General features: G+C 35.9%; 1 protein-coding gene across 1 annotated transcript in view; it reads right to left on the bottom strand.

Moving 5' to 3' along the window:
- Positions 1-13,665, bottom strand: part of LOC129024840 (ankyrin repeat domain-containing protein 36A-like) — a 71,051-nt gene that overhangs the window by 52,958 nt on the left and 4,428 nt on the right. The gene's annotated exons all lie outside the window — the stretch shown is intronic.

Raw genomic sequence — 13,665 nt, 5'->3', positions numbered from 1 at the left:
TATGTAAATATGATAAAATTATACATACATTCATGCACTGTTACCATCAAGCTGTATCCTTCTGCCTATATTAGTTTAGGTTTTTACGTTTTATACTTTGTGTCTTGGGACTGGAACATGACAGAAATACACTGAAGAAAACACCAATACAGGCTTCATGAAATATACACTTACAATTTCAAACGTGACATGATTTGACATATGTCTAAAACTAAAATGAAACAGTGTCAGTATCAATGTGGATATGTGGAGGGATAAAAACAAATGTGGTCTAAAAACAGAGGAGCAACTCATGCACCTGTGAATCAATGTCAAAGCAGGTGGTACATGCTCTCACATGTCTTTAGTGCAAGAGATGAGAAGGAAATACACCATTATACTACAAACATTCATCATGCTCTTTAACTTGCCCGATAACTGAGAAGGTACACAATTACAATGACACTTCAGCTGAATGTACACTTCACATCTCAGTGGAAGTGTCCTAAATTGATCAGCTTGGATATATGTTTGGTGAATCCTAGTAGATAGTATTCATTATTTCTCAGACCCATGTGGTGTAATAATTGCCCAAGTTTCTTGTGTTCTCTAGTTTAACCTTCTGAAAGTTTTTTCATCCACTCATGGCAATAAGGTGTAATATATAAACCTCAATAAAAAGTATCATCATTTATCAATATTGACATACTTCTACAAAATAAAACTGCTACAAGCATTATATATTAATAAGCTTTTAAATTTGGAAATGACTCCAATATTCATTGAAAATAACCATTTTATGAATCAATTAATGAATTCAACATTATTTTTATTTCTAAAATAGTCTGGTTTGAAGTATCATGTTATTCTCTAAAGAATTTTCATTAAATTGCTATTGTATCCAAAAGTTAGCTCCTTGAAAAACAAAGCCAATGTATGCACATTCATGTTTATTTCATTTGAATAACTAATATCAACAAAATCTATGTCTCTGACTCCCAATAGTAACAAAGAGAAGTAATCAGTCACTGTGGTTTATCTGAATTCTAGTACTCTTTCCTTCTTCCAGTAGTTTCTGGAGCAGCCAAAATCAAATCATCTTTTATGCAAATATTCTAAATGCATCTGAAGTGAGTTCAGTTATACTAAGAGTCATAATTTAAAAAATCATTTTCTTTGTACTAATGAAGGCTCCTAATATTCCTACATTTCCGAGATTCAGCAGTTCAGCTCTTTTGCCATCTCTTTTTCCACTTTTGCAAAAACATACATGTCAAAGAAATAATGCATAATCAGATTCCCACGTAAATAAGGTAAACAAAATCTCTAAATCACCAGAGACTTCTTTTCTTATTAATAACCAACCAAATATATATATATGTACATATATATATATCATGATTGCCAAGAATATTGGTAGTTTTTTTTAGTACTCAAGATATACATTCCTTTATTACTTTGTTTCTAAAGCTAGTTTGATATAATATACCATAGGGGTCTCTCAGGTCCTTTTATGAAATAACTACCTCAGCAAACACAGCTTTCCCAAAGGAAAAAAAAACAACACTTTTTCTAGATTAAGCTGCATCCCAATATGCTAACTGATGTGAACGAAGCACATATCATTGATGTGCAAAACTTCTAGGGAGGAGAAATGAAACCCTGTGGGTCACCCTCATCCTTCTAACTTCCACTTTCCATTAAGTGACTCCTCACAAGTCTCCTCATCAGAAACCTCCAAATTACCTAGCTAGCTGCTTTCTTTGTTCTGCCCAATTTGACATACACTCTTTTTCATTCATAAATCTAATATCCATATTGGTGGACTTCATTCTTTGCCCTCCACATTCATTTCTTCATTATTCTCACCACTACTGTATTGTGACATCTGTACAATCCCATTCTGACACATGTGAACATAAGGTTTTGCTTCATTAAAATGTTAAATGTATCAGACACTTGACTAATGTGTACAAATTCCTTCTTCACAAAAGCAGTCCCATGGCCTTCTCTCCCCATAGACACTCTGTTTCACAGCTGTTCTTCACTCACATCGGTTTGAGTATCTATCATCTCTCACTTTGTCTCTATGCTTTCACCTCATATTATGAGTTATTATCATAGGCTTAGCAGCCTATCTTACCTATTTTCCTCTCCAGGAGAGACTACTGAGTAGTAAATTAGAATCTTCCAGGATATGAACACTTTCACGTACACAAGACTTTGTGGAGCTATTTTATGTTTAACTATGCATAAAACCACTATGTCTATGCCTTCCAGAGAAACAGGCTCTGAAATGTTATCGAACATAACCTATTTAAAAACTTCTTTAATTACAGTGATACTGCCTCTCCTCAATGCACCAACATCTTCAGAAATAACTTGTGAAGACTTGAAAACATGTCAGTAATTGACATGAAAAATGAAGAATGATGTAATTTTTTGCAGGTACAAAAAAGACACGCTGAGATCCTTACTAGATCCAAGAAGAGCAGAGTGCCATGAGACAGGAAATAAATATGGAACAGAAATTTTTTCATTTGTAATGAAAATTATTCTATTTACAGTTTTCAGAAGAGAAAAACACACACATACACACACAAGCACACACACACATTCACACACAAAAACCAGAGCAATACGGCTTTACAGGGTGTTTTCTCTTCAAGGGTCTATTTGTCATTTGACAGCCGGGAACACTCTATAGGGATCAACAAAGGGGTTCTAAATTGTGACCTGAGTAGTTTAGAGCTTAACATTCATGAGGGGGAGCCGAGAGGACAAGAAACACTTTGACCATTGGCCGTTTCCTCTCCTTACTGTTATTCTCTGAAAAGCACACACTGGATTTTCTCAGGGTCATGACATGTCAAAAAGACATGCTTTAAGGGGGAAACAGTTGCAATCAACACAGCCATGGGAGAGATACAGCTATGCTTGCTAGGATTTCCAATACTTCTGTTTCATTTCTAATATAGTACAGATCAATAAAAGCAACCACGTAAGCATATCCATGTTGGTATGTCATCATATTTATGTCCATATGGTATCAGCATGAAGAGAGCATAATTAAATATGCTGCAGTCATCACATGGCATATCATTAGATCATACAATAAATCAAATACCTCACTGGGTCAACGTGGATAGATCTGAAATATATATCACTGATTTTACAGAGACCAAGTTGCAGTCATTGTGTGCACTGTCTGAACTTTTCTACAAGGTTTTCATACACAAAATCAAGTTCTACATGTTATCTATGAATGTGCACATATGTTGTAAGAGGTTTTTAATGTGCATTTGGGTGGTTTCTTTTTTGTTTTTTTTTTAAAAAAAATTAATTCAAGTTCTTAGTTACATGTCGTCAATAAGTTTAAGTAGTATAGAAAACCCTAAGACCATAACAGCTCAGAATGACTGTCTTAAAAGGCTATGTCTACCAAAGAGTCAGGAAAGCATGACTACTTACTTTCTTCATTTTTAAAACTCAGAGGTACCCCACACACACTCCCAAATAAAACCGCACACAAGTTCTTTAGTTTAATTAGATCCCATTTGTCAATTTTGGCTTTTGTTGCCATTGCTTTTGGTGTTTTAGTCATGAAGTATTTGCCCATGCCTATGTCCTGAATGGTACTGCTAGGTTTTCATCCAGGGTTTTTATACATTTAGAACTTATTTTTAAGTCTTTAATGCATCTTGAGTTAATTTTTGTATAAAGTATAAGGAAGGGGTCCAGTTTCAGTTTCCTGCATAAGGCTAGCCAGTTTTCCCAACACCATTTATTAAATAGGGAATCCTTTCCCCATTGCTTTTGTCAGGTTTGTCAAAGATCAGATGGTTTAGATGTATGGCATTAATTCTGAGGCCTCTGTTCTGTTCCATTGGTCTATATATCTCTTTTGGTATAAGTACCATGCTGTTTTCATTACTGTAGCCTTGTAGTATAGTTTGAAGTCAGGTAGCATGATGCCTCCAGCTTTGTTCTTTTTACTTAGGATTCTCTTGGCTATATAGGCTCTTTTTTTGGTTCCATATGAAATTTAAAGTAGTTTTTTTCTAATTCTGTGAAGAAAGTCAATGGTAGCTTGATGGATATAGCATTGAACCTACGAATTACTTTGGGCAGTATGGCCATTTTCAAGATATTGATTCTTCCTATCCATGAGCATGGAATGTTTTTCCATTTGTTTGTGTCCTCTTATTTCTTTGAGTGGTGGTTTGTAGCTCTCCTTAAAGAGGTCCTTCAAATCTCTTGTGAGTTGTATTCCTTGCTGTTTTATTCTCTTTGTAGCAATTGTGTATGGGAGTTCACTCATGATTTAGCACTCTATTACTGGTGTATAGGAATGCTTGTGAATTTTACACATTGACTTTATATCCTGAGACTATGAGGAAGTTGCTTATCAGCTGAAGGAGATTTGGGGCTGAAACCATTTGGTTTTGTAAATATACAATCATGTCATCTGCAAACAGAGACAATTTGACTTCCTTTCTTACTATTTGAATACCGTTGATTTCTTTCTCTTGCCTGATTACCCTGGCCAGAATTTCCAACACTATGATCAGAGTGAACAGGCAACCTACAGAATGGGAGGAAATGTTTGCAATCTGTCCATCTGACAAAGGCCTAATATCTAGAATCTACAAGGAACTTAAACAAATTTACAAGAAAAGAACAAACAGTCTCATCAAAAAGTGGGCAAAGGATACCAACAGACACTTCTCAAAAGAATACATTTATGCAGGCAACAAACATCTGAAAAAAAGCTCATCATCACTGATCATTAGAGAAATGCAAATCAAAACCACAATGAGATACCATCTCACGCCAGTTAGAATGGTGATTGTTAAAATGTCGGGAAACAACAGATGCTGGAGCAGATGTGGAGAAATAGGAATGCTTTTACACTGTTGGTGGGAGTGTCAATTAGTTCAACCATTGTGGAAGACAGTGTGGTGATTCCTTAAGGATCTAGAACCGGAAATACCATTTAAGCCAGTAATCCCATTACTGGGCATATACCCAGTGTGTGTATATATATATATATATGTACAGTGGCTTGTTCCTATAATCTCAGCTACTCAGAAGGCTGAGGCAGAAGTATCACTTGAGAAGCCCAGGAGTTTGAGAACAGCCTGGGCAACATAGCAAGACTCTTTATTAAAAAAAAATCATGCAGGCTGGGCACAGTGGCTCATGCCTGTGATCTCAGCATTTTGGGAGGCCAAGGTGGATGGATCACGTGAGGTCAAAAGTTTGAGACCAGCCTGGCCAAACATGGTGAAACTCCATTTCAACAAAAATACAAAAAAAAAATTAGCCAAGTGTGGTGGCACACGTATGTAATCCCAGCTACTCGGGAGGTTGAGATAGGAGAATTGCTTGAACCCAGGAGGCAGAGGTTGCAGTGAGCCGAGATTGTGCCATTCCACTCCAGCCTGGGTGACAGAGTGAGACTGCATCTCAAAAGAAAAAAAAAATCATGAACTTTTGTACATGCTTTAGACCTTGTGGGAAAAAAAGTATATGACCTTGATGCTTTATTACAGAGACTCTCATGATTTGTTACAAAGCAGTTCTTTAGAAACATACTTGGAGGCTATACTAAAATTATTATTTATACTATTTGTAGGCAACTAATGAATTAAGAACTCTTATTTCCTTTCTTATGTGCTTAGCATATATTTATCAAATGCGAAGAAGAATATATTATCAAAATTTGTTACAAGTGAATTGCAGTATAAAATAGTCATAATTCTAACAGAAGCATATCAGACTGACAGAAAATGGCATCATTAGTAGAATCAATATAATGAGCAGGCATTGTCAAAGAACATGATTTCTGGACAAATGAACCAGGAGTAGCTAGAACACAGTATACAGCAGTCCCCCTTATCTGCTGTATGTTGAGAAAACACATATTCAACATGATGTTCCTCTTCTCTCACACCGCAACAACAATCATCAACACAGAAGATTTCTGTGACCAAATACGTATTTTTCCCCAGCAACAAGCAAACAATCAATTCCAATGGGTGCCCTCTAATTCTGACACTATCTACTTGGGGATTGTGTCAGATCCCACAGGTTGAGGGCTCAGTACCACAAGGCTATTTCCCCACAGCAGTTACAAGTCTGGGCCTCCAGAACTTCTAATCAACTTCCAGTTGGACTTCAAGTTGGGTTTCCCAGGACCCCCTCTTTGGTTTGATTAATTTACTAGAGTGGCTCAGAGAACTCGTGGAAACACATTTACCAGTTTCTTATAAAGAATATTAAAGGCTACAGATAAAGAGATGCATAGTGCAAGATATGGGGGGAAAGTAACATGCTTCCATGTCCTCCCAGGGCACTCACCCTCTGGGAACATCCATTTATTCTCCGTACGCCTTCATGTATTGGAGAGCTTCCAGGTAGCTGAACACAGCTACCTGGATGCTCTCCAAATCCAATCCTTTTGGGATTTTATGAAAACTTCATTACATAGGCACCACTGATTAATTGAATATTCAGCCCTTCTCACATCCCAGGAGGTGAGGGGTGGGGCTGGAAGTCCCACCCCTCTAATCACACCCTGATCTTTCTGATGATGAGCCCCACCCTGAAGCCATCTGGAGGCTGCCTGCCATAAGTCAATCATTAGCATACAAATGGTATCATGTTGGAAATTCTGAGGATTTTAGGAGTTGTATGACAGAAAATGGGGTTGAAGACCAAATATATATTTCATAATATGACATTGGTGGTTTTATTGACTGCAAATTCAGTTACCCATGGTCAATCATGGTCCATAAATAAAATTCCAGATGTATATACATCATAAGTTTTAAATTGCATAAGATTCTGAGTAGTATGACAAAATTTGAGCCATTACATCCCAGTCTGCCCAAGATGTGAATCATCTCTCTGTCAAGTGCATACACATTATATATGATATCTGCTCATTAGTCATTGACATAATCTGTTCCTAACATCCAACCAGCAATATCATCATGGCTCACGGATCCAAGATCACATGAAGCAGATGATCTTCTTTCTGACATATAGTCAAATAGAAGGTCAATAGTAGCCTAAGACTACATGGCAATGCCTACTGCATTCACCTCACTTATCACATAGCCATTTTATCATCTCACATCAGTGCAGAAAGTAGGGTGATTATAGTACATGATATTTTGTGAGCTCACATTCACATAACTTTTATTACAGTATATTGTTACAATTGATCTACTTTACCATTAGATATTATTAATCTCTTATTGTGCCTAATTTATGCATTAAATTGTATTATAGATATATATGTATTTTTAAAAATTATTGTACACATACAGTTCAGCACTATTCATGTTTTCAGGCATTCACTAAAGGTCTTGAAATGTATCCCCCATGTATAAGAGGAAATTACTGTACTTATTTTGTTGAAACACAACAGTTTCTCCACCTCTTCAGTTTAAACTATTTAGGACAAAGCTCTCTAATTCAAAAAATCTAGGTCTATGAAAACTGTACTCTATTCTATGGCAAAACACAGGATACAGACCAGGATCAAGGATCCCTGCAAAGACTTTTCAGCTGCCAGTGCAGAAGAGCCTAAGAGAGATCAGTGTCCTTACTCTCACTAATCCTCTCCTAGGGAAGATTCTGGTAAGTTTGCTTAGTTCTAGCTATTCATTCACCCTATTTAGGGCACAAACAATGCTTAAATTCAGCTTTCATTTTAGCTCCTTCAAAAAAACACACATAGAGAAAATATCACTCCCTTAAAAGCTTATCCAATCTGAGTCTTGTTTCCTTGTCAGAGAGAAGCTTATAAAGAAACACTGGGAATGGTATGGCAAGTTGCCAGGGAGTACTTTCTAATATATAAAATATATATAAAGGAACCATAAACTCACTGGAGCTACCAAGATGTGCCAACAGTTGTCCCACTACCTAGTGGGAAAAACAACAACAACAAATCTTTGTCACTTTATGTAAACAAAAATAGTATGACTCTCTTGGCATTTTTCATGATGGAGAACCTAGTTATAAGTGAGTCATGTTATAATAATATAGACTGTTTTCAAACTGATCCCACAAAGAAAGAAGGTCAGTAAGAAACATATTTGTATGCCTATAGTATTCACTAGCTGGTCTTATTTCCAACTGCAAGGTAAATAGGAGAGACTTTCTGGCTCCAGTTTTATGAAGTACAACCTCTTGAGATTGTCCCTTTCCACTGCTAGTCTATCTGGACCCATCTCACAGAGAGGGATGATCCAGTTAGTGCTGTGTAGTACACAGCATGAAGTCATTTTCCTCAACCCTCCCCATTATGTGGCAAATGTCTATATAAATTATGCTTTTTCAACATGTAAAGCGTATGCCATTAAATCCTACATTAATAAACTAAAAGCAAAAAAGCACAATGGATAGCTTAATTGAATACATTCAATTATCTTGGAAATTTATGTTTCGTAATATTGAAAAAGATATCCACTATATTATCCTTAATATATGACTATGCTGGACATATCAAAACTATGGAGACAGTAAAAATACTAGTAGTTGACAGGGGTTAGTTGGGAAGGAGGAATAAAAAAAGAGAGATGAATTTCAGGGCAGTGAAAGTATTCTAACAGCGGGTACATTTATTATACATTTGTCCAACTATGTAGAAGGTACAATACCAAGAGGGAACTTAAATATAAACTATGGACTTTGGGTGATTATTATGATGCATCAATGTAAGCTTCTCCGTTGTAACAAATGTACCACTCAGGTGGGAGATATTGATAATGCGGGGAGCTATGCACTTGAGGGGGGATGGCATATATGAAAAATCTCTTTAGGTTCTTTTCAATATTGCTGAGAATATAAAACTGCTCTTAAAATAAAGTTATTAATTTTTTAAAAAGATTTTCACTGAATCTTCTATTACTAATATATTACTATAATATATTACCATATATTATAGCAAGATGTACTCAATTTGAAACACAATATGAATATTCTCTCCAGAATTATAGTATATAAAAGTACATAAAGCAAATAACTGTATTAACAGGCAAGAAAATAACTGATAAATGATTGATTTTTTAAATTTCATAATTATAAACAGAAATTTAACAAAATATAAAACAAAACTGAACCATCTATATAATTAAAATGAAACAAATTTTTTATTTTAATTTTAAATCAGAAATCATTACTTATTTTATCTAACCATTTTACTGAAAGGTTAATTGAATAAGAATAGATTATAATTACCTAATATTGCCATAGTAACTTCTGTATAGAAAACTGTTAAATATTCACCAAAATTCCAAAATCTAACAGCACAGAAACTTAATATTTCATATTAAGTTGCAACTGATGCAAATGAAATAAGCACCATGCTAAGTTATATCACCATGTTATTCACTATTAAATAGAATTTTTAAGACACTAAAATTAAGTTGGGGCTGTAACTGCTGTGAAGAAAATATCCATATAACAGTCATAAGACTGTCATTCTTAGAAAGGCTTACATGCAAAACTGGCCCTTCGCTGGTGTTTGGAAATTTGCATTTTAAAGGTTTGTCACCATTTCCTGAGAAAAGTAGCTCACTGTACCTAAACTGTTTGCATAAACAATGTGCCTGACTCTGAACAGCTGCTTTTCTTCTGGAAGTGTGGAATTTGTGTGTATGTGAGAGAGAATGCCTATGCAACCAGCTTCCATAAAAACCTTGGACACTGTGTAAGTCTCTAGTCAGACTCACACTGGTAGACAACACTGCCCATGTGCTGTCAAAATTGGAAGCTGCAGGAATTCAGCACATCCTGGTGACGCCACAGGAGATGGCTCCCGGAAGCTTGTGCCCGGCTTCCCCAGGACTTGCCACATGCCCCTTTGCCCTGAGCCAATTTTACTTTGTATTCTTTCACTGTAACAAATCAAAGCCCAGAGTAGGACTGTTTGCTGAGTCCTTCCAAGTGAATCACCAAACACAGAGGTGGTCTTGGGAAACCCTGACATAATGGCATTATATGAAATTAGTTTTCTTTAAGGTGATGTGACCTGTGACTACAATCAGAAGACTGTTTATAGAATACCTTTCTGTAATCTGTTTTCCTTAACAGTTGCCTTTGAGATTCCTGTATTTCTGCATGAATAAATCCATAAACGAATAGAAATAATTATGCCAAAAAATAATGAAAAACAAGCAGCAATCCTATTTTAACCAGAATAAAAAATTGAGAATATGGATGATTAAAAATATATCCCATAGTATGAAAGCTTCTAGAAGAGAAACAAAAAGGTCACAGCCAATTGTCTTCAACTCACCAAGGTTTCTTTTATAATAATTGGGGATCAGGCCAGGTGCAATGACACGCACCTGTAGTCCCAACTACTCCAATGGCTGAGGCAGGAAGATTGCTTGAGATCAAAAGTTCGAGGCTGCAGTGGAGATTGTGCCTGTGAATAACCATTGCACTCCAGCCTGGGAAACAGAGTGAGACCCTGTCTCTAAAATGTATTAGTAGGCTGGGGGCAGTGGCTCATGCCTGTAATCCAAACACTTTGGGAGGCTGGGGTGGGCGGATCACAAGGTCAGGAGATGGAGACCATCTTGGCTAACACGGTGAAACCCCGTCTCTACTAAAAATATAAAAATTAGCTGGGCGTGGTGGTGCACGCCTGTAGTCCCAGCTACTTGGGAGGCTGAGGCAGGAGAAGCGCTTGAACCCAGGAGGCAGAGGTTGCAGTGAGCTGAGATCGTGCCACTGCACTCCAGCCTGGGTAACAGAGCGACTCAGTCTCAAAAAATATATATATTAATAAAAACATACGTAAAATAATTTGCATCATTCAGGTCATTGTGATAATTATAGAAATATATGTAGCCATTGGATATAATACTGTACTATCGATTATAGAGCTCATTTAATTTGTTTCTAATCTTTTTTCTTAAGTTCTTATAAAACTAAAAATATCTATTAAAACTAAAAATCATCTGTTAAAGGCAGTTCTTCACAGAACAGGTCAAAAAGTCAAAAACCACATTTAAAATGTAGAATGAGTTATCCATTTCTCCTCCCAAACAGTGGGTTTTTATTATTAAGGGCCAATAGGACTTTAAACTCATTTTGGGGAATAAAGGAAGTTATGGACCAGCATTATGGCTCATGACTATAATTCCAGCACTTTGGGAAGCTGAGGCAGAAGGATCACTTGGAGCCAAAAGTTTGAGACTGGCCTGGGCAACAGAGAGAGACCCTTGTCTCTAAAAAATAAAAAATAAAAAAGTTAGCTTGGTATTGTGGCATATGCTTGTAGCAGTCTCGGCGACTTAGGAGGCTGAGGTAAGAGGATCACTTGAACCCAGAAGTTTGAGGCTACAGTGAGCTATGATCACACTATTGCACTCCAGCCTGGGAAACAGCAAAAGACTCAATCTCAAAAAAAAAAAAAAAATCAAGGAAGTTATATATAGATGGTTAAAGGTGTGGTAATCCAACTGACCAAATATTCCAGCTAAGTAACAGATTACCAATATTTGAAGAAATATAATACCAGAAAAGTGTTTTACATTAAAACTATGTCAAGTTTGAAAATTTAAAAGACACCTTAAGTGCCTTAACTTAATTTGAAAATTTAAAAGACATTTAAAGTTTGAAAATTTAAAAGAAACTTAAAATCTTAAAGGACCAGCATCACTTACACTGTCATTGTGCTAAAGATATAAAGAAGTTTAGCATTAAAGATTAATAGAATACCAGATATAATTTAGAATAGGTAGCTAATTCTCTTAAAAGAAAATCATACATAGTTGTCAAAAATACCTATGTTAGAAATGTGTTCTAATAATATTTTCTTTAGGGATGAAATTCAAAAGAAAACAGTAAAAGCAGAGATATTAGAAGAGGCCATGAAAAGGGAATTGCACTAAAACAAAGTGTCCCAGAACACAGAGACTTGGTATACTCAGCATATCACCTTATATTTTTCTCCACGACATTATACAAAAGATGTCAGCTTCTCCAAACTGCTCGTCTGTAGACTACTTCCTATTGAAACTTGAAACTCTCGAAATGCGGCTGTGTTATGATTCCATGTTGGAGGGAGTCGGGATGTATGTGCTTTGCACAAGCTGGTTCCAGTTACTGCTGCCAGACTTTTGTTTCAGAATGCATCCAGAAGAACTTATCAGGGATTTCAGTACAAACTAAGTATTTCCACAAGGAGCAGATAAGAAGACCACAGTTTTTCTCACACATTACCCTTAGGTTTTGACAATTCTGTAAAAGTGTGGGCACATGTACTCAGAAGTCAAGACCATTTTCCCTGACCCTGTGCACATAGCTTCTGCAGTTACAAAAGAGTTACGTAGGATCTTGGTATATTTGTTCCTCCATATTTGGGCACCAGACATGCCAATCACATCAACAGCACACATCACACCTCAAAAATGGTTCTTTTGAAAAGGGTACCACCAAAGAGCTTTTAAAAGTTAAATCTAATTGGCTTTTTAGTAATCTTACTTGTTAGAATTGATACTCCCTCCTTAAAATTCTCACATTTTTTATTTTTGCAACATCACTTCCTCTGACTCCTCTCCTACTTTTCTCTAGCCACTGCTCATTCTCCTTTACCAACTCTTTTTTTTCTGAGGGTGGGAGGGAATGTTGACATTCGCAGGGTTTTGTCACTGGATGCCTTCTCATTCTACATCTGCATCATGGACAGCTCATTGAGATCAATGACTTTGCCTAATAATTATAATAACATCATTCTGCGTCTGCATCTCCAACCTCAGAGTTGGACGGGAGGGAAGTTACTCTTCCCTGTTGACCAGCTGTACTTCTCCGTTCAGTGAACACATCCTACTCCTTTCTCATGTGCAGTATAAAGGCCAGTACACAACCTGGAAACCTATGAATGATCCAAGATTTCTCTCTCCCCACTAATGTTTTACATTCAATGCTCACTAAATCATATTAACGGTACCTCTTTTCTGCTTCTGCTTTATATTTCTACTGCTACCAAATAAATATGTTTATATTTCCTAGATCAACATGGCCTCTTCACTGATGGTTTTCACAGGAAAAAAAGTCCCTACCAACTATTATTGTTCTTTTATAAATAAAAAATTAAGTAAAACAAATGAAGAAGGCATAAGGGCAAAAAAAAGACCAACATTTTAAAATGAGTAAATGGAGTAAATTTACTTTATTTTACCATGGATGGGTGAACACCTTACACTGGATTGACAGTAGTTCAACCATTGAACTACAAGGAAACTACAGCTTTAACTGCTGCAAAAGCTTCCTTTCTCTAGCTTAATTTCTTGTACTCAGAATACAATATATAATATATATAACATCCCAAATATGTATTTTCATCAGCATGGGGATTGGCAGCACTAAATCCCATGTTGTTCAAGGGCCAACTGTAGTTATTGATTCATTTATTAACTGCAAAGAATTTATTTTACAAATTAAATAGAAGTTCTAATTATATAAAAAGTCTAATTCATTATTATGTGACTATAAAAAACATGCAACATAATAACTTAAAAATTCTTATTTACACAAAAAGATCATCTAGAATATTAGGAACCATAATTAAATAATAATTTTTTTCAAACAATACTGAGATTATAAACTACCTTCAATTAACTTTTTAAATAATTATAAAATCTAGACTACTAAGTA

Source organism: Pongo pygmaeus, chromosome 12, assembly GCF_028885625.2.
Source record: "Pongo pygmaeus isolate AG05252 chromosome 12, NHGRI_mPonPyg2-v2.0_pri, whole genome shotgun sequence".
NCBI classification, from domain to species: domain Eukaryota; kingdom Metazoa; phylum Chordata; class Mammalia; order Primates; family Hominidae; genus Pongo; species Pongo pygmaeus.
The sequence above is the reverse complement of the archived record's forward strand: the minus strand, read 5'-3'. Positions and strand labels throughout refer to the sequence as shown.